The 27,836-nt window shown below is 40.6% G+C and overlaps 1 protein-coding gene across 8 annotated transcripts in view; it reads right to left on the bottom strand.

Moving 5' to 3' along the window:
• Positions 1-27,836, bottom strand: part of ESRRG (estrogen related receptor gamma) — a 590,395-nt gene that overhangs the window by 273,004 nt on the left and 289,555 nt on the right. The window contains exon 1 of one of the 8 annotated variants that reach the window (XM_036931786.2): positions 14,040-14,729. The exons of the other annotated variants lie outside the window; for them this stretch is intronic. The gene's annotated coding sequence lies outside the window, so the exon portion shown is untranslated. Of the gene's footprint in view, positions 1-14,039; positions 14,730-27,836 lie in introns of those variants that run through there. 8 annotated transcript variants of the gene reach the window in all.

Raw genomic sequence — 27,836 nt, 5'->3', positions numbered from 1 at the left:
AATGAAACCTTTATGGGGACATTCTTCAAACGCTCGGTGTTAAGTGTGAGAAAGGAAAAAAAAAAAAACACAGATGGAAAATACTGTAATGAACTGACATGTTCTATTTAAAAACTGTTTGTCAGCCGTAGTTAAGTTGACACTGTCAGCATGGCAACAAATCATAACATTTTGCATGTTTTGCTGCATATGCTTGAAGCACTGACAGCACATAGCAGGCCTGGATTTCAGGGGTGGGAGTTTAGGAAGCGTACAATGACTGGAATGGGACAGAGTGTGTCCGATCTGCTGCTCCCTGACAGCCAGACGGGGGGTGAGGAAGGGGACAGTGTCTGGTGTGCTATAATTCCTTTGCATCTATAACAGAAAACTGCTCTTCGGAGGTTTTAAAAAGGGATGTGCATGGTCCAGGAGTATTAAGGGGGTTCCTTTCCCTACATGGCTTAATTGTTTTAATTCAGTAGAGATTCACGCACTGCAAGGATGATATCCAGCACCAGGCTTCCTTCCTTTTTAACTTTGTCACAAAGGAGGAAAGGACAATCATAAATAACTCAGACTAGAACCAGACTCGGTGGCCTAAGGTCTGTATTCCTGGTCTGTGACAGACAAGGCTACTTGTTCACCCAGATATGCTCATCCCTGCTTCCTGGAGCCAAAATGAGACTGCACTTCCCAGTCTAGCAGCTGGTGGGCCACGTGACGAAGCTCTTACCCGTGCATTATGAGCAAGAGTGCAGCGCCCGCCTCACCGACTCATGACAAAATATCCGGACTGGACTTGGCTCTTTTGCCCTTTCCTTGGCCGGAATGATCAAAGTCTGTAACCCCAGGACCATGTGCTGAAGAGAGCAAAAACACTGGCAGCCTGGGCCTCCCAGATACTCGGGAGGGGCTGAGCCACCTGTCAGCCTTGAGCATTCACTTTAGTCTGTCACATGAGAGAGAAATAAAGACTTACATTCTTAATTCTGCACTACTTTGGAGAATGCTTATAAGAAGCTTATTACCCTCTGACTAATTCGGGCTCTGAATCTGACGCCAGGTAATATGATGCCTCAGGAAAGTCACTCAGCCCCTGTTGAGCCTATTTCTCATCTGTAAAATGGACACAGTCGTATTTGCTTTTTTTTTTACTTGATGGGATATGAACATAAATAATTCCATAAAATGCTATTATACAAACAAAACACAAACTACTATAGGAATTCAAAGGAAAGAGCAATTCCTGCTAGCTGGTGTGGTCAAAGATTAAAGAGAACTTAAGATAAATCTTAGTAATGTTTGGATTGGATTTTAACTTGAAAGAGGATGTGCAAGCACAGAGAAAAGGCATGGTGCAATCTTACTACACTGATGTGCAGTGACTGCAGTGGCGGGGGGGGCTCGATAATAAGGGTGAATGTAGTAACCACATTGTCTTTCACATGAGACCTTCATAAGAATGTATATCAATAATACCTTAATAAAAAAAGAAAGAAAAAACTTGGTAAAAAATTAAAAATAGGTAGTGCATCTTTCAGAGAATAGTCGAAGACAGTCTGGCTATAGTAGAGGAATCCAGAGGAAGGGTAATGGGGAATAAGATTGGAAGGTAAATTTGTGGGCCAAATTGTAGGGCATAAGAAAGGCTTGAACAGGAGAATGGTGAGTTCTGATTGACCTTAGTTACTGGCGGTAATTTCATCCTCTTTAAAGACCCATGCTTGGTTGAGGATAGCCATTTACTTGAGATACTCTTCTATAGAGGCGCCATGCTTGGGTCTGGAACAGGCATCTTGAGATCTCAATGGAAAGGCCAAGAGAATCAGAGAGACGCCAACTCAGAATCTCAACAGTGTGGGAGCAGTTGAATAAACCCAGACATACTTATTTCTAAACTCACTGTAATATGGGATAATTAAATGTTTATTTTTTTAACCAACATTAACAGCATTTCTGTCACTTGCAACTGAAGGCATTCCTAAAGAGTAAGCAGTTTAAACGGTTAAATTATTATCACAAAGAATGACGTATCTGAGGAAAGATTTCATCTCTGAAAAGATCACCAGCAAAAGCAGTATGTTCATTTCTGACATGTGTCCTTCATTATCAATACACTGCAGCCATAGACCCTTGCAAAACATTCTAAGATCTATTTATAAAAGCAATCTAGAAATTCACTTTGTAGGAAAGAAATTTTTTTGTTATTGATAATTTGCACCGATTTTACAAGCATGTCATTTTTATGATACTACTAGTGCATAAGGATTTCATATATTCAAAAGAAAGTCAGCCAGTAAAATTTTTACAGTAAAACTTTAGAGCTAGGAAAATCCTGATATAGATCTTCTCGAGAGCTTTACAGAGGAGGAAATTCAGGTCTAGGTACTATATCACATGCCTTGCCCAAAATCATGATCTAGAACCCTTGCAAATTTTTCTTCACACAGCATCACCATTAGTCCCTTTCTAGCAACTAGATTTTCTTTCTGTTTCTAGCATAAGAAGTATATGAACATTTTATTTTAAAGCTCAAAGAGGGAAGGTCATGGTTTCCTGACATTAACCTGTAATTAGTGCACCGTACCAGCAGCATGTGTATCTAAAGATCAACATCAGAGTGGCATATTTTATTAACATTTAGACCAAAAGGACCTATCTAAGCACATACACAGAACAAAAAACATGCGTCAGTATGATTCATTTATCTCTGTGACAACCATGCATGATTTGCTAAATATCTCAGTTCATATCATGTCCTTTGTCTGGCTAATTCCCTAGATCTTGTCCTAAATGAAGTGAGGATCAGAAGTCAGTCTGAGTGTAAGGACAGCACTAGAAAGTAATACCAATGTCCTGCATGCTTCCTCTCTCTCTAGCCATTACTATCTATGTACTCCCAAGGTTTTTGCCCCATTAAAGCAGGGGGAGACCAGGGGATGGAAGCCCTTTAGATATTTACAGGCCCCAATCACTGCTTCAGCATCAAATATGCAGGAGAGAAGGGGAGATAAAAATCAGATCTGCTTAGGTATCTTTTACATACTTGAAGTAAAGATGAGGTAGGGACTCGAAAGCAAATGTATACCATGCTCTAGTATATTTTCCCCAATTGAATAAATGTTACTTCATAGAGTTCTTTATGTAAAATAACTCTGTCATTAAGAAGGGAACTACACAGTACAAAATGACACTTCAGTCCAAATCAGAAATAATTCTGTAAATGCACTGCCATAAATTTTTCTTAGATAATCTTACAACAAGCCCTGTAGCAGTTTATTAAATAGAGTGGTACAAAAATTAAAACTTAGTTGTAGCTGGTTTTGATGCCAGGTCACAGGTGCCAGAGAGAGGACTCATTCAAATGCTGTCTCTTATGAAATTCTTTTAGATTTTCATAAGACATTGTGATCCTTCAGTGAAAAAGACATCTCAGTCTGCTGTTGATAAGAATATGATCAGTAACCTTAAATACCTTTCTCTGCAGAATCCAGATCATGTCAGACTGAATTCAGAATCTCTATATAAAAATGACCTAGACAGAGAACTGAGCCTGCTGCAGACCCTCCTGGCTGCCCATATCGATCTTCCACGTCTACCACCCACTTCTACATTTTACTGTCCTTTTCTACCCAGGGTGTTGGCCAACATCTGGGTAGTTTTGACTATGCTTCTTCCTTGCTCATCTTGCAAAATGAGCAGGGCCGTGGGATGGGAAGACTGTGGTGAAGCCTCCAAACGACCCGCCGTGATTGCTGTCTCCCATAGTCCCATCCTTGCACAGACTCCTCCCATATTGCACGAGGATCAGTCTGTGGGACCAATAGAATACAGCAGAAGAGATGGGAAGTCACTTTTGAGGTGAGGTTATAAAGCACCCTACACCTTCCATTTGGGCCTCTTTTTCTCTGATCCTGCATTTTGGGGAAAGGCAGGTGCCACCTCATGAGCAGCCACACAGAGAGGCCCCTTGCAGTAAGGAGCCAGACCCTCCTGCTGGCAGCCATGCGAGTGACCCCGGAAGCAGATCCTCTTGCCCTGCCATGCCTTCAGATGACCTCAGTCCTGCCGCAGCCACAGGAGAGACCCTGAGCCACAATCAGCCAGCTAAGCTGCCTTCAGGTTCCTGACTGTGCGAGTTATTAGGTATTTGCTATCTTAAGCCATTAAAGGTTTCAGGTAATTTGTTATGCAGCATAATACATACTAAGAGGCACTTTAGGGTTTTTTGTTTGGGTTTGGTTTGGTTTTCTTCTCATCTTTGACTTGAGGAGAGGAGTCCTATCTTACCCCCCCTTAGGCTCAGCAGAGCGCTTAAGGACACAGCACATCCAATAACCATTTTCTGAATGAATGATCACCTCCTTCCTGTTTTTATCATTAAAGTAAATTCAATGACAATTACACTTCCAGATTTCTGGCTTAACTAAGGACTTTTTTTTTTTTTTCTGTAGTGATGTGCTTTAACCCAGAGAATATAGAAGTGAAAAAAAATTCTGAAATGAGATCACCTTTCAAAAGCTCCAATTTTTTTAATGCTTCCACCATTAGGAGTTCAATATAAATTTACAATGAGGCTCAGTGAGCAATTCAGGAAGCCTTGGCCTCCTGCCTTATAAGCATTCATGATCACAAACTAAAACTTGGCCTCATCAGCTAAGACATGACAGCATGATAGGAAAGACTAAAGGCTGATGTAAGTGTAAAAGAAAGAAACTCCTGCAGGTCTTGGGCTTTAGGCGACTGCAGAGTTATTCTCAGTATGACCTAGGGGAAACATTTCTACATGTAAGTGTCCCTTAGGAGCCTGACCACCTGGGGAGACTCAGAGACCAAACACCTTCTCAGCATCTGTAGGTGGAAACTACATTCTGCAGTAGCAGAGTCTGCTCTGAAAGATACTTCACAGTATATTCGTCCCTCTAGATCCACTAACCACCATATTCCATTACATTTCTATTGGGAAAACACAGGGTACAGAGAGGGGTGAAATAATCCCATGACTATGTCAAGAAACAAAGATGCATCCATTTCAGAACCTCTTAAGACATGTGCTTGTTGGAGCTGACTTTTACTAACAGGGCAACACTTCTTTTACTTTCCACTGACTAAGTCCCTTTCTAGACAGGAATCTCCTCTGGGAAAGAGTTATTGGAGTTGTTACTCTAGAGCATAGTAAAAAGGGCTCACGGAGTAGAAAGAAAAGCAAAGATTTTGCTCAGCACAGGTGAAGTTTCACCAAAGGAAAGCTCAGGTTGCATGAGTGAAAGGAACAGCATCTCACTGATACGTCACTTCCCTCGATCCCATGTGCTGTACTGTTAGGGACCATGAACCTGGGTAATCTGGAGCCCTCTCCTTCTTCCAGGAAAGAAAAGACTCAGGAAAAGCTATCTTCCTGCTCTCCAACCTCAACTGGCTGACAAGTAAATACAGCTCAAGGAGCCAAGGGCCAGAATCACCTTTTTGTCATTTCAAAAAATTCACTAAAATATTAAAACAGAAAAAAACAAAAACAAAAACAAGGAGTGAGATGGTACAAGGAAAGGCCTCAGGTCCAGTTCATTTCCATTCCAGAAAACAAGCTTTGATTCTTGCATCAGTTGACAATCACCACTTACTTCTCAAAATTGTGAGGATGGCCCCAAGGTGTCAGGTAACACACTCCAAGGACTAAACCTTAAATCAGCAGATGTACTGGAAAAATATACCATCAGCTCTGTTCCTTAATTACATCCTGGTTTCTTTTTCATTAAAATAAACAAAGACATAATCGGTCTATGTAATACAGTAAATTTTAACGTGGATTTTAAAACGCAAGCACAGATGTGTAAGAAAACAACGATGATTTTCAATGTTGACTCCTGAATTTTGATTTTAAACACAAAGACTTTTCTGCCCCCTTTTTCTAAGAAATTACCAGTTTGCTGACAAGGAGAAACAAGCACATTTTCTACCTTTGATGAAAATAGGAGACACACCTAACCCTGAATCACCATACACGATGCTGAAAAGCCACACGCAGAGAAGGAACTGTTGAAGAGAGTGACAGGAAGTGAGCTGTAAACATGGGCAAAGTGAGACATCCACAAGAAGCAGGGCTCTTCACCCTAAAGTCTGGGAATGAAGGGCAGTGGTATCAGGTACTGGTATAGCAAGGATGAGGCATGGAGCTGAGATCAAGTGAGGTCGGCTAAAAGTCTCCCCCAGGCACTCCACCTACTCCCTACAGAGCACAGCAAACACCCTTCCTTCTAACATTGTCTCTGAGGAGACTGCGCTAGAGAAATTCCAGTGACTGGAATACCAGGAGCTGCAGACGAAGGGGGAAGCACAGGGCCACCTCAGAACACCTCGCTGAAAATGAGGGCAGTACAGGAAAGCCTGCATATTCCCAGCCCCTTCCCCACCCACTGGGCTCCCAAGAGTACCTTCAGACAATGACACATCCCCAAGGCTGGACACTGGGGGACTCTGGGAGACACAGAAGGTTCTAGAGAAGAGAACTACATACACCAATATTTTGGGATTATCTCATCAACCAAAAAAACTGGCTTGCAGAATTACACTAGAGTAAAGCCAGCCTACCCACAATTCCTCACCATGCACATGGCAACCACCTTTTCAGTGCCTCACTCTTAAATAAAAATAAGACACGCATCTGAGTAATTTCCTGTGTTCTGAGTGAATACACATCTTTTGAAATCTTGAAAAATCTTTCACTGGCCTCTGCGATCTCTCCACATCCAGTCTACTCTTTTCCTCCTTTTCCCTGTCTCATTCTCCAGGGAACCTCCTCTTCCGCCGCTCCGGGTGTCTTCACAGTTGATCCCCCCACTGTTTTGGCACTGCTGACACTTCCCAGTCACCCAACTTCAAAACCTCAGCATCACACCTTTTTTTAAAATACACTTTTTAATTTAGGAGAGCCTTAAAATTTGCAGAGGAGTTATGAAGACAGTACAAGAGCTCCCGTCCATATGTCTCACCACCCAGTTTTTCTGACTGTTAGCATCTTCCTTTAGCGTGGTACCTTTGTCACAACCAATGAAACAATAATGATACACTATTATTAACTAAACTTCATACTTGATGCATATTTCCTTAATGTTTACCTATTGTTCCTTTTCTGTCTCAGAATCCCATCCAGGACACCACATCACACCTACACCCCATGTCTCCTGGGCTCCTCCTGGCTGTAACAGTTGCCAGCATTTTCTTGTTTTAATGACCTTGACAGTTTTGGGAAGTACTGGTCAGGTATTTAGTAGAATTCCTCAGTCGAGGTTTGTTTGCTGTTTTTCTCATGATTCAAGGGGTTATGGACCTTTAGGCAGAAGACTGCGGAGGTAAAGTGCTGTTTTCATGACGTATCAAAGGTACACACTATCAACGCAATTTATCCCTATTGATGCTGACCTTGATCACCTGGCTCAGGTTTACTTGCCAACTTTCTCCCCTCTGAAGTCACTCTTGCCCACGCCCTCTTTCCATACCCCTACCCTTGGCAAAGAAGTCACTATGCAGAGTCCACACTCAAGAAGTGGGGAGCCGTGTTCCTCCTCCTTCAGGGCAGAGTAACCAGAGAGAGGACTTGGAACTCTTCCCAGCATCGGTTTTGAGTCCTCTTTTGCCCTGATTTCCATTTTTATGCATTTCCCCATAAGCTGAGTACAGTAGGAATCCAAATCAGGGCTGTAACTCCAAGCCCAACTCTCTTGATTAAAACGGGAGGGAGACAGAATTACTTCTGACACCTTAGAGCTCTCTTCCTTTTTCCTTCCCTCCTTCAAAATATGGATTGTCTGCTATGCCCTAGGCACTACACAGCATCTTCCCTTTATCCATAGATTCACTTTCTGGTTTAGTTACCTATGGCCAACCAGCATCTGGAAGCAGGTGACCCTCCGGCATATGGTGAGAAGGTCAACAGTAGCCTAATGCTACATCAGAGTGCCTACGTCATTCACCTCACTCCATCTCATGACACAGGCATTCTATTGCCTCACATCATCACAAGAAGTGTGAGTACAGCATGATACTTTGAGAGAGACCACATTCACGTGACTTTCATTGCAATATATTGTTATAATGGGTCTATTTTATTACTAGTTATTTTCAATCTCTTGTTTTGCCTAATTTATGAATTGAATTTTTATCCATGTGTTTGTATATATAGAAAGACCTAGAATATATAGGGTTTGGTACTAGCCACGGTTTCACGGAACATATTCCCTGAGGATAAGAGGGGACTACTGTATTAGCTTTAGAAACACAATGGTAAGTCAAATAGTAAAACACAATGGTAAGTCAAACACAATGATAAGTCTGAGAGCTCAAAAATTTGTGAAAATTGCATCCAGTTTAGCTAGGGAGTCAGAGAAGTGACTTCTGAGTTAAGGCTCTGAACAGTGAGTAGAAATAAGCCCATGAAACGGGGACACAAGAAAGGAGAGAGTATTGTAAATAGAGGGACAGCATGTGCAGTATCATAAGCAAGAGGACGAAAGAGACCCCTGGAAAGACAGGAAGGGCTGCCTCATGCAACTCCTATAAGCAACAAGCAACGCGTGGCCACTGAGAGTGGGGCAGTTTCATGAACAGATTGGAGGTTTAAGTAGATTGTCGAATCTGCCAAGAGAAGAATCTATCTGGGCAATATAGGAAGACCAGTTAGGGGCCTCTGAAGAAGTCCAGAGAGGGGATGGCCTGAAGTAGGGACAGTGGAGAGGGAGAAAAATGGACAGGTTCGAGAGATGAACAGCAATATGGGATTTTGTTGACTGACTTAAGCTCTCTGTATCTCAGTTTCTTCATCTGTAAAAGGGGGATAAACATATACTTACCTCATGGACCTGTTGTGAGGTAATGAGTTAATATATGCAAGCACTTAAACAAGTGCCTCATATTAATTGCTATTAATAACATTACTTTGATCTTCAATAGGTATTTAAATGAGCTGGGGTATCAGACCCATCACAAACAAAATGAGGAGGTTTGGCTGAATCATTTTTAAGACCTTCTCCAGCCTAAATGGTTCACGGTCTTAACCATTATTCTTTGTGAGTCTAAGAGGACTTCCGCATGTTCTTAGGTATGTTATTCCCCAAGAACAATAAATGTTCAATAAATATCACTCAATAAATACCTTACCTTGTGCAACCAATTGCAATACCCATTAAACCCTTTTCAAAAAACCAACAATGGGCAAAAAAGTGTTCTCCTAAGCAGTTCTGAGAAATACAAAAGGAATTCCATTCCCAAACATATCATATTCAAGACCAGTAGAATTTGGTCTAGCATTTCTACACAATGACTTTCTCTTGTTATTTTTGCCATGTTTAGAAAGCATTCAGGAGAGAATCTATCCCAGCAAGCTTAAGTCAAAGGCAGCAGTAACACCTGCAGAACCACAGCTTAAATGGCTGATCTGATTCCTCAGGTTAGAAGGGGGATGTTCTAATCATTCAATCAGGGAGGATTTAAAAGCATTAACAGTGGGTCTGACATTATACTAGTATTTTTAGGCAGTACCAAGAAGATGGACTCTTGTTTTCCACAGGCTTAACCACTTCCATAGGGAGCCAGGGTAATTCAACATGACTGAATATAAGATTGCACAAATTGTTAATGACTTCTCAATTCAGACTGTACACAATTGGAAAAGAATTCAGAAGGGAGGGAATGAGGGGTACGTGTGACAAAAAGGGCCAAGAACTTTGGAATATAGTATAGCAATGAGGTTTTTATACTAATAAAAGTTTGCGAAATCTTAACCAAGATACACAAAATTTTGCCTCTATCCACTCCTGGCACAGCTTACATCCTCAATACAAACAAAAACTAGGAGGAGCAAAACAGAAATGTGCCAGAACCTTCTATTAAGCTGGGCGAATTCATCTGTAATGATAACTACAAACATTTCATTTGTCAGTGACTTGGGCTCATCACTTGCCCAGACTAGAGCTATGAGGACTACCACATTTGTGTGTAAGTGAAAATAAATTAAATTTTAATAGCTTTCACATGAAATCACACTAAAACAAAGAAAGGAAACAGAAGTTGCTAATGGTGAAAAAAAAAGACAGACCCAAAATTCAGTTGTAAATGAGCTAACATCGCAGGTAAATTTGAACTCATGAAATAGATGATTTCACTGAAAACTTAACACCTCTCAACACAGCTGTCTGCCCAGTCAAGAAACCATTAACATCTTGTCACCAGGGCCCCAAGCCCATCACTGATATGAATTCTAAAAACAACCCAGAACAACAAAGGAACACACCGCCACACTGCTGATGGCACATGCGTTTTCTCAACTGCCCTTTCATGAGGCACCTCTGCACACTGAAGAATCTGCAGCAGAAGGAAGAATACAGGCTGGAGAGAAAAGGAGCAAAACGATGCAGATCACTCTGAAAAGCCAGCACGAATATCGCAGCCAACTTGAAACCATTTACGATACATTTTTTTTTTTGGAATGAGCGTCAATAAACTGAAGGTATATGTGTGAGGGTTCTAAAAGCCAGGAAAGTCTCCCTTTAATAATACGAAGTCATTATATACAGTATTCTATTTTAATAAAGAAGAAACATCATTTTCTCAAATTGAAATACCAAAGCAGGGTCTTTAATTACTTTTGGGCCAGAGGCTCCTTTGAGGATCTGATGGAAGCCAGGGGCTTTCTCCTCAGAAAACTGCATATGTTCAGAAAATTTAGTTTCATTTCAACAGAATTTACTGACTTGTATCTCTGTGCACCATCAAACCCACCCCTATAAGGGGTCTCCCTTTGTCTTGCAGGCCCTTGTATTAAAGGCTTATAAACCTCTATGCTAAAGAAACATGCTTTAAGACCTTGAAACAAGAGCTTAAGGTCTTAATGTATTACCAAATAGAACAGGAATTAACAAAAAGCATTTTGTTTTACTGATGGGGTGGTATGTAGTGATATCTATTTAATTTCCTACCAATTCTTGATATTTAGGAATTGATCTCTACCTCAACGGCAGAGGCTTTTGTTTTGAGGTTTGGTCCCTCCCTATTGCATATATATGAGGCATTCGTTTCTTAAAAATACTTTGCAGAAGGAAAGCAGATAAAATTTTGTTAAAGGTGAGACAAAAATGCATCAGTTGTGCTCTTAGCAGCTCTGCTAATTGGTTTATTTATTCAGTCAACAAACTATGAATACTCAGTATGTGCCACAATGGTGAGAGATGGCACATTTGCAAAAGAGAAAGGCTCTCCCTGTGAAAGAGCTTCTATCTAGTGCAGTGACTAGAGAAGGGTTAGACTAGGTGTATAAAAAGGTGCTGTGAGGTCATGAGGACACCTCAGAGGAAGGATTTGATCTGCTTCAGGAAGTGCAGAAATTGAGCTCCAAGGAGGTTAAGTAAGGCTTATCCAGGAAGAGCAGGAAGGGCTCTCAGAGACACAAAGAAAAACAATGTCCATCTCAAGCGCATGGGGCATTACAGCAGACAAGAATCGGGCAGTGAGAATTGTGTGGGCAGAGCATGCCAACATTCATAGAAGAACAGAGCAGCGAGAAAGTAAAAAACGGGAGAATTGAGTGACTACTTTGTGCCTGATAATGTCCAGATCTAATTTAAGATATCCAACACAAGTTACAGTTAGAAAAGAAATAGAAATTGTGGGCAAAATCAAGTTAACTACATTCAGGACCAGCTCTGTAACTTGTGGTGCCCATTGCAAAATGAAAATGCAGATCCCCTTGTTCAGACTGATTAAAGATTTCAAGGTGGCAAATAGCAGGACGTGAAACCAAGAGCTGGGACCTTCTATACAGGTTGCACATCCATGAATCTTGCCCTGCTTATAGTAGAAGAAAATTTCAAATATTTCCACCACCGATAAACAACCCATATTCTCAAAATGGTTACCACGAAACACTTCATGCATGCTAAGCATCAGGCTGGGAGCTTTACTTTGGCTTCATTTTCTCAGCAGCCCTTATGAGGTAGATATTACTACCCCCATTTATAGATGATGAAACCAAAATTATGTGAGATAATCTACTAAAGGGAAAAGTGATCTTATATGCCTTGAAGATAGTCCCTCAGTGCCTAGAGTCACACTGAATTACAGGGAGCATTCAATAGTGATTTGTAAATGGGGTTTTTATTTCTCTGCTATCGGTTTATCTCTGGCTAAGCCATGAAAGTCCAGAAAGTCGGCCAGAGGGTGCGTGCTGAGAGCTGCAAGTAAAAGACTCAAGTCCCAAGGGCCACCGTCTACTATCCCAGCTCTATCACTCACGCAACAAAATGCCACATCTCCCACAACTGCCCTCGTTCAATCCAGACACAGCTATGAGGAGAAATCACACAATCTTCATGAGAAACTGTGCATTAACATAGCACCAGCATACTACAAGGGTGCTGAATCTAGTTTAAAAGAAGTTATTAAATCTTTAGAACCTACAGTCATTTCTGATTTCTCACAGCGAACCTCCAATTAATAGTTTCTTGAGACAAAGCCTAACTAGACTGTTCTCCATGCCCCCTCCAAGCCTACCAGTGCTGCCGAACAACCCGTATCATCTACTGCCATCAATGAAGTTCGCTCTTTCTGATTAGACCAAGAACAGAACTGCCATGAGAACAGATCATTAATTCAACAACTGAAGCCAAACGGTCCAAATATTAAGGATTTTTATATACCTTTTTTGTCCATTTGAACTGGTCGTCCCTCTTATACTTCTGGGGGGTTTTGGTGGTAGATTCAGGGTTTCCACTGAGCCTTTGTCCTTTGGTCTCAGACGGACTCACACAACCCCGCTGTGATTAATGGCCCCGCCAGCCATTCCTATTTAAAATCTACCCCTACTTTATGTCTTTTTTCCACTCCATCCCTGATTTTCTCTGATCCTTACTTTTCTCCTCAGCAGAAATTACCTACTGTCAGAGTTTTCTTCCCACGGCAAAGCCTTGTAACTTCATTCCACACTATGTTGTTTAGGGGAGCTTTTGTTAAGTAGATAATAGGCCTATTGCTATCAAGCAAGTAACTGGCCAATAGGTTCTATGCAGGCTAATAATCTGTCTACCTCTCTTCCCCCACCCAACCCACCCCGTTTCCCAGTCCACAACTGAGAAGCAGAAAGGAAGAAAAAAAACTTCAACCAGCCAAATGACAGACCACCTCACACCCAGCAAAGCAGTAGTTTCCTTGTCGGCTTCTACCCTGGAAGTGTAAGCTGCATTTTCAAAATTATTCTGTCAGACCCATGACAATCTAATTTATTTATTTTTTTATCCAGTTTCTCAACTCTGTTTGGGTAGCGATGTCTCATCAATATCTCACTCAGGTGTAGCATGGAAAAGCCCAGCAACTCTGGGCCGGCAGCCAAGCTTACCAGTGACTGACGCTCGCTTAACTGAGCGAAGATTTGCTCTGCACAGGGTGAGGCTTGACTATACGAGAACCAGTAGTGACAGCCTGGGTGCCGGCTGGCATCCTAACACAACGGCTTCCAACTTGTGCTCAGGCAAGTGGAACCACCACTTAAACTGAATGTTAAGGGGCTTCAATCTTGGTACTTTTTTTCTTTTTTCATCATTTACCTTCTGAATAAACCCTGGGATTTTCCAGGGGAAACAGCACATTAGCACACTTAAATCACAAATCCTTGTACCTTTTTAAAAGGCTGTTGAAGATTTATTAACTTGTAGAAGCCATCATTTAATTGCTCGCCTCTGCTACACCACACACTACTTTTTCTTTTTTTAAAATTACGAAATTAAACCTGCTGCACAAATTTGTGCTTTGAAGTTCCTGCAAAAAGATCATTCCTTTGAGGGAGTGATAAAAAGAACTGAAATGCTCTCCTTTGGTACAAATGCCTCCCCCTCCCCCTGCCACCCCTGCCCTCTGCCAACCTCCCCGCTTGAGATGCCTTCATACACAGAAGCAAATCATTCTTGTTTAAGTATTTCAAATTCACTTTCCAAGCCAGGTCCAAATTTCACTCTCTCTCTGTAATTTCAATGAAAGCCCATAAGCATTTATAAATGGAGGAACATCATACTTACAATTTTGGGATGTGTAATGCAGCTGTGTATCATATGAAAAAACTGCTATGTTTATATTTTGCTGTCCTTCCTGTCCACAGACAACACCACTCTTGGTAAAGCTGAAGAAACTAATGAGAAACCCAAAGTCCTTTGCACACCATGAACATGGGCAAACTATTCTTTGAATCGCACTGCAGTAGCAGTTAGGAGTCTGTTGTTGGTTGAGACTTTGTCTCTTAGGTGAAATGCAGCCCAACAGGATGATTTACCATCTAACTGCACTGAACTTGGTGAATCAAATAGTTAGACTCCTTCCCCACTTCACATATAAAAACAGTATAGACCTGAACAGGTACACACACAGTGGGCCGCAGACTGGCCTATCTGTTTAGTTAGCTAGCAATAGTCCAGAGTTGTGTGTGGATAACTAGACAGAGTCTGAGTGACAGAGGCAGTGTGTCTGGTTTTTAAAGCACTGGATGTCTTTTCCTTGGAAAGGAGCTGGGTTCCATTGCATCAGACGCCTGGTAACACGATATCATCAACCTGGGTGAGCATCAGAAGTCAGGGCGGGTCACCAGTGAAAGTCTCTTCCTTGCCAATTGAGATTGACACGTGCTCTTGTCAAAAAGATCACACTGTCCAATGGGGCCAAATTGGTGGTCTCGAGACTAAAACAAAGGTACAGTCTGTCAAATGGAAAGGCATTTGCACGGCTGAAGTGTTAGGTTTCCACAAATGACAGTTTGCTGAATCTCTGTGGGTTAAAACCCTCTGTTTTGTAATTGAAAAAATGGATTGTTTTTTTTCCTTTTGGTATTTTGTTTTTTGGGGGTCTTTGTTTGTTTTGTTTCAGTCTGTTTTTTAAGGCATTTATGCCTAGAGTACTACAAAGGCATGTATGTAGGGCCTCTCCGGCAAGAACATAAAAGAGTATGGGTTTTGAAGCAGAGAGTGATTGCAAAGCTGTTATAACTCCCTCAAACCCAGACCTGGTTAGCTGGGTAACAGTTCTTTCCAGTTGTCCTTTCTTTCCTCTTTGGGACTTGGAACCCGGATGCTATAATTGAAAGTCAGTGTATTAAGCATAACACATCAAACTACTGTTAACACCCAGCCTCCCGCAAGGCTGCCTCCTAACAGCTCCGTTTTCTGCCTGCAGTCTGTGCAAGCAAGTGGAACCATCACACGCATTGCATGCTAAAGGCCGCAGCCTTTGTCTTCTCCAAGTTCTGTCTGTTTCAGAGGCTAACATGCAGCAATTAGTCTAATTAATGTGAAACAATGAGCTGTGTTACCACTTATCAAATTGATTGTTCCCCTATCAAAACAAAACAGGCTGGCTTTTTGATGTAATTTCAAGAGATGATTTGAAATGTCATGTTGCTGCAAGCCAATTACCTTATGACTAGAGTCACGGTCAACAGAATACATAATTAGCATGAGTTTGGGGAAGGCTGCTTACTGCTAGTATGTTAATTAACTGTCTTTTGTCATAAAACAAAAAGGTTGTACGGAAGGTTTTGAAATAGGTCTTTTTTATTTACATTTCTTTGTGCTTATCAACATGAGGCATGACAATGCAAAAGCAGAGAAAATTTTAATTCCACTACTTCAAATTAATACTCAGCTGCAAGGTCAGGGATAATGTGCACGCTGAAATACCATTCACCCGACTCTAGTCCTGCCCCAGTGTATTATATTACTCATGGAGTTAAATTAAGTATCAAGTAAAACTCGGAGGGAAGAAATACTGAGCTCAATGAAAAAAATCCCCTAATAGACTTCTCTGGAGCTTCACTTTCTTTTGTGTATCTTGTGAGGGATGGACAGGGCTTGGCTGCCCTGGGAATGACATTCAGGTGTCGTCTTTCTATTTCAATCTTGAAATTTGGAAAGAATAAACCCATCATCAAATGATGTTACTGACTCCACCTCACTATGGTAGGGAGAGAATGCATAACGGGCACCTGTGGGCTTGTAAAGGAATCCTATCTGAGAGTCCAGGGCTCCGGAACTCATCTGTAGCTACCTCTTGTATGTGATAGCCTGACAATTCCACATTCTTGATTAAGGAAACAATTCTGTATTTCCTGAGCTTTAAGGTATTCTTGAGGCAGCTATAATCAGTAACTGACAATTAACAATCAAGTTCATGGCAGTCTTGAGTCACAGTTTAACAGGCATATTAATAAACTAGCTTCTGGTTTACAGAACAAGTTAGAAGTTCCCAAAATTCTAATGCTATGGCTCCATGGTCTAATGGCATTGTTTTACCTGCAAAGGCAGGGGGTGCCTCTCCTGGGCATCCCACAGTTTTCTATGAGAAATGTGTTGCCACTTTGTGAGGGTTCAAAAACTCTTTTCTTCATGTTTTCTTGGGATACGGTTCAAGAATTGTAGGTTGCATTAGAGTGGTCCTTAAGAGTTACAGAAAAACACAATGCCCTGCTAATAGAAATAGGAAGTTTTAGTTTGCAAACTGGATTTTCCATTCTAATTTGTTTTAATTTTTCAATATAGTTTTCTTTCAGTTTCTGACATCAATAAATATACAGTAAAAATGAAAGAAACTGAAGAAGACAAAAAGCATGGGAAGCTATCCCATGCTCATGGATTAGAATAATAATTATTATTAAGATTTCCTTTACTACTCAAAGCAATATAAAGATGCAGTGCAATCCTTCTCAAAATCCCAATGGCATTTTTCACAGAAACAGAACAAACAATCCTAAAATCTGTATGGAACCACAAAAGACCCTGAGTAGCTGGAGCAATCTTGAGAGAGAAGAACAAAGCTGAAGGCATCACATTCCCTGATTCCAAAGTAAACACAAAGCTGTGGTAATTAAGAGTATGGTACTGGCATAAAAACAAACATATAGACCAGAATAAACAGCCCAGAAATAAACCCACACATATATGGTCAACTAATTTATAACAAAAGAGCCATGGGAAAATTGGACAGCCATGTGCAAAAGAGAATGACACTGGTCCACCATCTTATACCATACATAAAATTCACTCAAAAATGGATGAGGCTTGACTGTAAGACTGGAAACTCCTAGAAGGAAATACAGGCAGTAAGCTCCTTGACAAAAGTCTTGGCAATGTTTTTTTTTTTTAATCTGACACCAAAAGCAAAAGCAACAAATGCAAAAATAAATAAGTGAGACTACAAAGAGTTTTACATAGTGAAGGAAAGCAGGTAGACAAAGAAAGACATTTACTAATCAACAAAATGAAAAGGCAACCTAGTTAAGGGGACAAAATAATTGCAAATCATATGTCTAATAAGGGATTAATATCCAATATATACAAAGAACTCATACAACTCAATAGCAAAAAGCAAACAACCCACTTAAAGAATGGGCAGAAGAGCTGAATAGACATTTTACCAAAAAGACTACAGGTAGCCAAGCAGTACATAAAAAGATGCTCAATATCATAAATCATCAGGAAAATGCAAATCAAAGACACAAAGAGATGTCACCTCACACCACCCAGTCAGAATGCTAATATCAAAAAGACAAGAGATAACAAGTGTTGGCAAGGGTGTGAAGAAAAGGGAACCTGGTAAACTGCTGGTGTGAATGTAAATTGGTTCAGCCACTGTGGAAAATTCTCCAGCATGGAGTTTTCCCAAAAGATTAAGGCAGAGCTAACATAGGATCAGGCAAAATTCCACATCAGAGTATTTATCTGAAGAAAACTAAAACACTAACTTAAAAAGCTATAGGTAACCCCACATTCATTGCAGCATTATAAACAATAGCCAAGATATGGTAACGACCTAAGTGTCCATCAGTGGATAAATGGACACACACACACACACACACACACACACACACACACACACACACACAGACGAATATCAGCCATTAAAAGAATGAAATCTTGCAATGTGTCACAACACGAATGGACCTTGAGGGTATTATGCTAAGTGAAATAAGTCAGAGAAAAACAAATACTGTAGGATCTCTCGTATATGTGGAATCGAAAAAAGCAAAAAGACAAACCAAGGTCATACAAACAAAACAGATTGGTAGTTGCAGGGGGTGAGTGAGCTGCTTTGTTTTGACTTTAAGTTTACATAAATTAAATAAAACATCTTTAATGTAGTATGGAAAATACCAAATGGATGGGAAACAATGCTCTTTCTTTTGGGGTACAGGTGTGTCATTATAGTGATATAGCAGTACTAACCCGAGCCAGTCACAGACTTAGTGTGGGAGGTCTAGACATGTACTGATTTCACAGCTGAACATGGAATTTCTGGAATGTTTGGCGGAGGCCTACTTTGGAACCAGAAAGTCACAGAACCCTAGAGTTGAAATGAAATCTGAGAAATGTACTCACCAACCTCCCTCCAATGTGGAATTCTTGCTACACTGGCCCTGAGCAATTGAAATCGGACTCCTGTAAGGGGCAAGAGTCCGGGAGAATTGAAACATTCAAACATTGCAGAAATTTGGGGTCCTTGCTGATGAGATCACTTAGAATCCCTGATGTTTGGCTGCTATTATGACTCTTCAGCTAAAGCAGGGATCCTGGGTGATGTGAGGTCCCACAACATCTGGGCTCTCGTCATTTAAGACTATACAAAGTCTGTGGAAATGACTTGGCTGAAATGAGTCCTGTTAGAACTAGAAACTTGGATGAGTCTTGAGTGAAGACCATTAGTGAATTTAAAATCAACAATTTGGAGAGCAAACTTCAGGTGTGGTAAAATCAAGTGCAACTGTTTTCTTAAAGTATTATTCCCAGCTCTGCTCCCAACCTAACCATTTCTCAGTCATAACATCATTGGGCATAACATCAAACCTCTTTCATATAATTCTGTCAAAGGATTTTTTAAATTTATTTTTTTCTCAAATGGGATGAAAAGAAGGAAATCAGGTAGAAAGGGAGGAAGGAGAGGGGAGAGAGAAGAAACCCTAAGCGGTTAGTGATTGCCAGGTGCTGTGCTAGTTTGCACATCGCCAGGTCTATATACCAGGTGCTGTACTCAGTTTACATATTACTTTATTAATTCTCACAACAACCCTGGAAGGTGGATACTATTTTTCCAACTATATCTTTTTCTAAATATTAATGATGAATCAATAAGGCTTAGAAAGGACAATTAATTAAACCAAGACCCTGAAATAACTGACTCTAAATTCTACTCCATTCTACTACTAAAGGCTATTTTGTGTTTTGTGTGTGTGTGTGGTTTTAAATACTAATGTACTATCAGACTGAATAAGGATCTGACTGCTTCAATATCATACAAGAAAACAAAAAGTCATCCCGTCATCATCACTAAAAACAGAACAAACTGAATGGGGGACAATAACCAGCTCAGCTAGGAAGGAGTGAGTTACAGTTCAATCAGTTGAAGTCTTGCAAATTAGTGCTTAAAGAAAACTGGGTGATAGCAATGTTTTTGTGCTGAACCTGACATATTTTCTGGAAATTTAAAAAATTTTAACATAAATCATTGTGTTCAGAAAACGGGTCATTTTTTTCTCCTTAAAAGCTGAAATGCCTCAGAAATGTTTTCTTCAAGCTTGACGCAATGCTAAATACCTCCTGCAGAAAACAAGTGCTAAACCGAAAACAGTGTCTTTGTCAGCAGGTCTAACAGGGTGCTGAGCATCAGAGCCAGAGGGGAGGTCACCCAACTCATGGCAAAGGGAGGCAAGAGCGCTCTGGGAGCAGGAGGTGCAGAGCGGGGCCCCATGGGGCGAGCAGTCCCCGCAGACACGCAGCTGAAATGTCAGTCAGGCGCTCGGCTTGCCTCCACCACCTTTCACAGCGCTAAACATCTCTTTATGTGAGAACAAACTGGGCAAACCTCCAGTCTTTTTTCTTTTCTCCATCTTCAATAAGATGAGCACAGGGAATGAGGAAGAGAGAAGCGGAGGGAAGGAGAGGTACAGTCCAGCTCACATGAAAGCTCTGTGACACAGCTACAGGCCCGGCACTGTTCCTGGGAACGCGCAGGATCTTTGAGGAGCGAGGGGGCAGTGCAGACAGAGCAGCCGCGGGGCCAAGCCCCACCCCCCTCGCCACATTGGATCTTCAGGACCCGAGCTCCTTCCCAGACCCTCCAAAACAATGTATCGACACCCCTGAGCAAATGGCAGGGACGCCTGACCTTCTTTCTGTGTCGTTTCTGTTCCTTTTTTACTCCTGGTTACAATGTGCACATCTGTGTTCAGGGTGTTGTTCATGAGTGTAATAACACAGTCCTTACATGCCTTTACAGTGGCATCTATGTCAGTGTATCTATAGGTTAAGTGTCAAAGAAATTGTAAAAGTCTGGAAAAAGTCCAGCTGGAAAAAAGGCAAGACAGTGCTTGAGGGAGGAGACACAACCTTAGAGACCCAGGCTGGGAGAGCCTCAAAATGCAGTTCATGAGGAACCAGAACAGTACACGGAATGTGTGGGTCAGCAAGAGAGGGCATATATCATATATATGTGATATATACATGTGTAGATCATGTACACACACACACACACACACACACAAACACCCACATTCATTTTTTTTTTTAAAGATATAGCCTCGTTTCCAAAAAGCAGTACTTAGGAACAAACAAACAAGAGCTGCATATAGAAACTAAAATATGAGTCCCCTTTATGCCCGGCCCTGATGAAACATACTAGATCACTGGGCCCTGGTTTGAAAAGCAAAACAAATCTCAGGAACTAAAGAGAGTAAAAATGAGTAAAACACTGGATCACCGCACTTACTCGCACACATATGCAGAACTTAAATTCTACAAAGCTTTCCTTTTAACAGGAGGCTATGGTTGCTCTTGAGGAAATGTTTGCTATGGGAGAAGATGGAACCTATCAAATAAAATGAGATAATATAAATATTTCAGTTAGTCGTTATCTTTCTTTATGATGATGAGAAGACATTATTATCATATTTTTTATTCTAACTCATAAAAAATGGTCAATCTTCCACATTTGTAATGGGCTACAGCACACTAATCTTAGTTTGGCATGAAGCTCATACAAAGCACTCAATATTTTCAATATAAATGTAATGACTTCTGATTTTAGGGAAAAATAACAATGCTCAAAAAAAAACACTGCTGGTTAACTCTAACCTCTCCTATTGGTCATTTATGAAAGTATGTGCACTTGCAAATAATTAAATAAACTTTCTGCATATACATTATGAAGAAGACAGATGATAATCAGTAGGAGAGACAGCAAATTTCTTCTTGAGGATTAGACTCCAATTGGTTGAATTTCAACGTCAACCTGGCAATTTTACTATTAAGTCAGCAGAAGTGAGTTCTTACACACTATGTCACTTACTACCGGGAAACATCAGGCAAAGGGAAAAGAACACGCTAGAATAAATTGTGCATTATTTCTGGCATTAGTTAAAGGAACAGAGCATTATAAGAAAAAAAAAATACAGTACCATTGATTTTTACAGGTGTTTAATACAGATAAGCTGAAAAAAGGGTTTCCATTTTAAGCCCAGTGATGGCTAAAGATGCATTCAAATATGTTCAAAAGCAATCTAAAGTCTTCTAAAACGGTGTTTAAGCTATTCAAGCAAAACGTAAATAGTTTTTGTCATCGTACTGAGGAATGTAGAAGCAAAACAGAGTCCAGGGAGCTGACTGGCACACTGCCGGCCACTGTAAAATCAAGGGGGTCATTAAAACAGAGGTAATACCATTTATCCATTACATTATCAGTGGTTATTCAGAGAAAACAGTAACAGCCTGTCTTTCCTTAGAAAGGTAGGAGACATAATTACTCTAGAAGTCTCCAAGTTTCATATAAAGAAACGCAATGCATGATGTTTTACCTTGTCTCTGTTAATACATTTATTTCACGTTCTTTCAAAATAATGGGAAACATTTAGCTTTTACTTGACAACACTAAGCAGATACATTGAGGTGCTTTGCAAAAACCAAACTGGGGAAGAAATCTGTTTGCATAATGACTGGATACTTCTATTTAATTTACTTTGGGGAAGTCACTGGTCTTCAGTTTCTGCAGACCCCTTGGTAAATACAGTATATTGCATAAAAAACAAGGCAAAAAAGAGAGCTGCCATTTCTGACTTACAGACACAGCATTTACAGATGGTTTAAGACAATGAGAGTTACATTTGCATTGGCCATTCTCCACTGTGTACTATAGTTTTTGTCCCTCTCATTGAGAAAGACTCAACAGTCTTTCTCTTTTAGAAATACATTTTACCACTGGTTCAAATACATGTCTCATTTCCACAGTTTGTGTCCCTCGTCCATCTTTTTTTATCTACTCCTTCTCCATGACCAAGGCCAGACACCCTCTCCTTCCCATTGCTGCTGTGATCATATCCTAACTGACCACGGGATAGGTGTGCCTCTGTGAACAGAGGGTTTGGGGCTAGCCAAAGCCCCTCTGGTCAACTGACCAATTAGCATAAAGTTAGGTTTTCTCTGATTCAGCATTGAGGACAGGGTTGACATAAACGAGGACCGTCAGGGCTCAGTATACAAACATATTCCTCTCAAAACAAGTAACAGAACAATTACAAGACATCATGTTAACTAGGACCAAAGAAAAAGGTTCAGTTGAACAGTTCAGTATGAGGACTGTGGAGTATAAGCTAAGAGAGAAGGCAGAATTCAGCTGGATTGCTTTGCTGTCAAGACGCCCAGTCACTAACAGATCCCGTGAGCTGTGACGGCTGACTCATGTTCTGGAGATGCTCCAGTGGAAAGCCCAGGACTCGGAGGCTGCTGTTTGTTAAACACATGACATGATCAACTCAAAGTCAGGGCACCTAAAGAAGTAACCTGGAGAGGCCCGGTTACTGATACTTCGGGACACTGACTGGTCAGCTGCACCCCACCATGTGCTGCTTCATGGGCTCCTTTACACCCTCAGTGCTCAGGGGATATGTAAAGGCAATCTTCATAGTCATATGTGTATTATTATGGAATTCGGTTATAATGGGTCAGGGAATGTAACTCAACTCAGAGGATATCAGAATTTATAGTATAGAGAGTTATACTAACACATATAGATTTTGATTCTACATGGGGCTCAGGGTAGCAAGAACACAAGTTCTGGAGCCAGAAAACCAACGTCCAAATCCTCACTTGACCAATATTGAGCAACCTTTGGTAAGTCATCTAACTTCTTGGGTAGCCTGTCTGTAAAATGGGGAAATAGAAAAGTCTGTCCTTCCCAGGGGTGTCATAGCGATGCTCATGCAGGGTCCTGTGTATGAAACTGTCCACAAATGCTTAAGCACTCTACACATATAATGATTATTATTATTTACCTGGGTTATACTATGAAGTCTTGTGTGTGGAGGGGAAAATCATTCAGTTAAACATGCTCACTCCCTTGGGAAAGCATTTTTACTACTCGTGAATTTGAGGCATAGTATCTCAGTTGCAGTAACTGGTGTTTATTAATGTATTATGGACCTCTGCTGTGGCATCTGATTCACAATAAAGAGATTAAGCAGACTAATTTGTCATTTATTTTCCAATGCCTGCTTTCCTGCCCGCAGCACCACTAATATCCCAGGAGCTCCTCAACCCAATTATTTCCCATTTTGCATTACTTGCTGAAAGTAGTGCTAATGTGCCCGAAAGGCTTTGCTCCTTGGTGATGAAAAATTTTTTAAAAATGCTCTTGCTTTACCCACAATACTGTTGTCATTTCTTGAGAAGAAACACCCCCGGACCACTGAGCCATATCTAGTAATCAAACCAAATTAGCAGCCTGACTGCTTGAGGACATGAGCAGCAGACCTGTGCTTATTTAGTATTTATTTTTGGGGTGGAAGGGAATTCCATCTGTAGAATGAACTTCACAACCCAGAGGGAGCTGAATTATACTATGCCTATGTACACAAACTATTTTGTTTGTTTGGAGAATTGCATGTCAAAATCACTCAAATTACTGGTGAATTCAGCTTTTCCCTTCTTAAAAGTTAGTAAACAAGTTCTTTAGTCAACTCCAAATACTAATTCGCAAAAACTAATTTGTGAATGTAGACACCACTTGTTGTTAATAGAAGCAGCACAAAGATTCCTCACTGCCTCTGCTTTTTAACCCAGACTTACAAATGGGTTTCAGCCTGGCCATGTAATATTTCTGCCACTTTCTTCAGTCTCTTTCACTTTGAAAATGTGCTTTTTGCTTATCCCAGGAGTTTCTGTATTGCTTAAGGCAAAATACTCCAGCACACGTTCACAACTCTGAACAGTAAACATTTTTCTACCTTATTCTGCCTAAGGCTCAGTGCCCGTTTAAATGTCTGTGGATAGTTTCACAAGCATATAAGACTCCACAGAGTTACCAAAAATGATTATAATTTAAGGACTTGTCAATTTCAGCAACAACATAAAATTTACATTTTAAAAATCCAATAATTTTAGCTGTGGGGAGATACTCACTGGAAACACTTTTTTTTTTTAAATTTCAAATATGATCAGCTTCAAGGATGAGATACAGCAGATTAAGTTAATCTCTAAGAGGTTATTTCTTACCATTATTTTCTTAAATCCTCCCTCGCTTTAATCAAGAATAGGAACGTTAAGGGCTTGATGCAGGGAAGCAGCACAGATTAGTGGTTAGCATAATAGCATGAAAGGCAGGAAACGCGAATTCTATTCTTGGCCAAGTGGCCTCAGGTGAGCTCATGATTTACAGCCTCAGTTTCTCCATTTATAGAAGCACTGCACATACCACAAGTGAGAGCTTCACAGTGGCGATCCTGTTGAGTGCTATGTGATTGCTGGGCATCACTTTAAAAGGATTATCTTATATAATCCTTTGAAGTAGCTAATATTAGTATCCTGATTTTTATAAATAAGGTAACTGAGGCACAGAGATGTTAAGTAAATGGCCTAAGGTCGCACAGCTGAGAAGTAACTGCAAATGATGAGCTCTGACCCACAGGCCACACTGCTCGATAACCGTCAATAGCATTATCTGGAAAGGGTTTGGAGGAATGGCGTACCCCACATACCCATCTGGAAAAACTGCAGAATAGGGGGCCAGATCTTCTTTCTCCTCTTGAGGCTCTGCGGCTGTTCCCTCAAGCCCACACACACTAGGCCACTCCTGCCACCTGCCTTAGGAGGAAGACCACCAGGACTCAGGCCTCCCTGGCTGCGCTGCACCCGGTAGTAGCCCCCACACACTGCAGCTGCCACACAGTACAGCTTTATCTGCCAGCTGAGCCCGAGACGTGTGGGTGAACGCAGCCGGTGGTGGGAGGCTCAGATTTCCAGCGGACTGAACCCGGTGGAGCGCCACCGTCACACGACCATTAGGAAAGCACATGCTTCCTGCTCATTTTTCCAGCATAAAAATGTGTGGACTATTTAAACCTCCTTCCCCTCCTCTTCCAGTTCTTAAATGTCTTCCTGGGGGTAAAGTTCAGCTAGCGGGATACTGGCCGTATGTCATTTGGTGTCACTATTTTCTTTGCAAAACGAGGAACAAACACACAGAAAACAGCTTCCAGAGGGGAATTGTCACAATTGCTGACAGTGCGTATATTAAATGGCAGACTTGCAAAGTGTAAAAACAGCACTGCCCTCCTCCACTTAAGCCTGCTGTTTGCAGAAAAAGCCAACATGAACTTGACTTACACAGACACCCATAGAATGCCTCTTTCACTGCTAGGATTCATCTTAGGTGTCACAGCTAACTTGCCAAAACAGGAGCGGAGGTTTACAGGTCTCACCACACTGTGTCCTTGGTTTTCAGATACACAACTTTGGTAAGTGTTCATTAGAAACTGTGGTCGTTTAACGCATGCCGTGACTGTGAACTTTATAAGAACTGTTGGTCTTCACATTCCAGGACTTAGGTTAAGCAGGGAATAGTAAAACAATGCCTTTTATGTTTAAGCCCAGAATAAATAAGCAGTAAGGGATGTACAGTCAAAGAACTCGACATTCAAAAACGCCCTAGTTCTTTAGTGTGTTTGGAATAGAGTGGCAACTAGTACACACCTAACAGTGGTGAAATTCAAGAGTGTTTACATGTGATTGCTAGATCAATACTTGCACCTTTAAAATAACTAAACTGGGTTCAGAGAAGCCTGTTATTCGCTAAAATATAATTGCAGGGAAGAGAAATAAGGAACTATACATATCACTTTGAAGATGTTTGGAGAAACTTCTACCTATAAAGATGCCTTTCAAAGAGGACAAGCACTGAAGGTTGGCTTAATAAAGAATATCTTTCCAAAGAAGTCATGTAAGCTATTTGGGGCACACATCAAAGCTGCTTTAGAGAAAACACATTTTAGTCTTTTTATATTCAAATATTCTCTTCACAAAGCCCTGTTTTCATTGGTTCAAAAATCAAAACTAAACTTAAACAATTTTGTAGCAAAGCATCACATACTGTAAATTACTGTTATGAAAGAAAAAAACGAAAGAATTAAAAACACAGGGACTTGGTGAGTCAATATAGAGCAGACTTCCTTAAAATACTTTGGGAAAATTGCCCTAGACACACATCAAATAATGTCTGAACTTGTGAAAGACCTAAGGAAACTAACTCTTCTTTCTTCCTACAAATACTGAAAAAACAGCTACAAGATCTAAATGAACTGCTGAACTCAATCCTTGGTCTTTAAACATATTTCATTAAAATAGCCAATGTACCCTCTAAGTACAAAGAAGAGGTATTATAATAGCATTCTGCAAAATGAATTAAGAACACATTGTCATCAACTCCAGCAAAAATAATAAAGGCAGAAAAGATTAAGATGCAAGTACATCTTTCGGAATTGCAAAATGGGTTTATAGGTCCTCTAATAACAACTTTTATTCAAACCTTACATAAATAGGCTTAGATGATACAAATATTATGTGGGCTGTGTGGACACCCCCAGGTTCCTAATCATGTTTAGGGATTACTTGATAGAACAGAGACATTTCATTCCTATTGGGCTGAGGGATTATAGCAAAGAAACATCTAATATTCCATTTTTTAATTTCATGCATTTTTTATTTACCTTTAATGATGCTGTATATATTCATCATCCTGAAATATTAAAACAGTATGAAAAAAGTAATAAATTGGTGGAAAATTTAGGGAATCGGAATGCAACAGCACGCAAATCATACACTATCAAGTGCTTGATACACATTTAAAATTACTGCCTACTACTGCAAAGCCAAATTCCTAGCAGATTTCTGAAGCACAAAGTCACAATAAGAAGATCAGCAGAACAGACTGAAATAATAGAATATTCATCCCTCTAATCCATATGCAATTCTTTAGGGCTTTTTTTTAACAATGCATATGAGGCCTGACTGTATTCAGGATTTAAATAAGTTGTCTCTCTCTTTCCTGTTCCTATTTTTATAAAAAATATATATATACAGTTATCATTTCTGCACGGCTGCACCAGCGAAGACAAGGTTAGCACATTTCCTCACACCTCAAATGAAACAATAGCATCTCTAAATAACAAAAGCGTTAAAAAAATACAATTTATTCATCCTACTGAAACCTCTTTAAACAGCTTTTTGGGAAGAAGGAAAGTTGGTGTCCTTCTTGGGAGAAATGAAGTGATGTTTTGGTCCTTTAATGACCAATTAGTGGATTGATACAATATTGCATTTGAATACTGACAAGAACTGCTGATGGTTGGCATTTCATCTTCCCTTCATTCACCTTCCCTTGCAGAGAGATGAGATTGTGTCCACCAGGCATAAGCAAATATTGTAACATGGAATAGAAAAGACCAGAGGAATAAGCAACCATCCCTTAGCTCTGTGTGAGCACTTTGGGGAGAGCAATCGGGAGTCTGAGAAAGG

The sequence above is a fragment of the Manis pentadactyla genome, chromosome 19, assembly GCF_030020395.1.
Source record: "Manis pentadactyla isolate mManPen7 chromosome 19, mManPen7.hap1, whole genome shotgun sequence".
In the NCBI taxonomy this organism is placed as follows: domain Eukaryota; kingdom Metazoa; phylum Chordata; class Mammalia; order Pholidota; family Manidae; genus Manis; species Manis pentadactyla.
This window is presented reverse-complemented; position numbering and strand designations above follow the sequence as displayed.